Below are 824 nucleotides of genomic sequence, written 5' to 3' on the forward strand. Positions count from 1 at the left end.
GCCATAGGGATTATTCCCTTGGTTAGCAAAAATAGCATTGGCTTGCTCATGGTTGTCATTTTGCACATGTCCATGGGGACAGTTTGAAGTAGAATACAAGACACTTGAACAAGTCATACATGATTCATTAGATGCACGATGATGAACATGATTAGGGGCGGAAGACATTTGATTTGCCGAGTTTTGGTTAATCAAGAATTGATCAAATCTTTGAGATAAGGATTTCATCTCGGCGGCTATATCATTGGAGTTGTCAACTTGACACAAGCCAACATTCTTCCTTCCTTCTAGATTTCTACCATTTTTAGAAGATAAGGACTTATGCATGAAATTTTTACTCATACTTTCATACAATTGCCACACATCATTTTCATACTTATCAAGATAAGAACCACCCATGGATGCATCAACCATACCCTTGTGATTATCCGGTAAACTTTCAAAGAAATATTGAACTAGTTGCCACTTAGGTATGTCATGGTGTGGGCATTTTCTTAGCAGGTCATTGAACCTTTCCCATGCCTCATGAAACATTTCCCCATCCCCTTGAGAAAATTCTCTAATTGAAGTTCTTATGGCATTGGTCTTAGAAACGAGATAGTACTTTTTCAAGAACTCTTGTTGCATTTCTGCCCAAGAAGTTATTGAAAAAGGCCTAAGATTGTTGAACCAATATTTTGCCTTGTCTTTAAGTGTAAAAGGAAAAATTTTAAGCCTTAACACTTCTTCTGGTATGTCCGTGTATTTCACGGTGGAACATACTTCAAGAAACTCATCCAAATGCTTGTACGGTTTTTCACTTGGAAGTCCATGATAGTTTGGAA

At 37.4% G+C, this 824-nt stretch overlaps 1 pseudogene; it reads left to right on the forward strand.

Annotated features, from left to right (window-relative positions):
• The first annotated feature begins 472 nt into the window (after positions 1 to 472).
• Positions 473 to 571, forward strand: LOC132267885 (small nucleolar RNA R71; annotated as a pseudogene).
• Positions 572 to 824: the final 253 nt, after the last annotated feature.

The sequence above is a fragment of the Cornus florida genome, unplaced genomic scaffold (genome assembly GCF_030987335.1).
Source record: "Cornus florida cultivar Cherokee Brave unplaced genomic scaffold, ASM3098733v1 CherokeeBrave_3.0.0_Hap2_Chr07, whole genome shotgun sequence".
Taxonomy (NCBI): Eukaryota; Viridiplantae; Streptophyta; class Magnoliopsida; order Cornales; family Cornaceae; genus Cornus; species Cornus florida.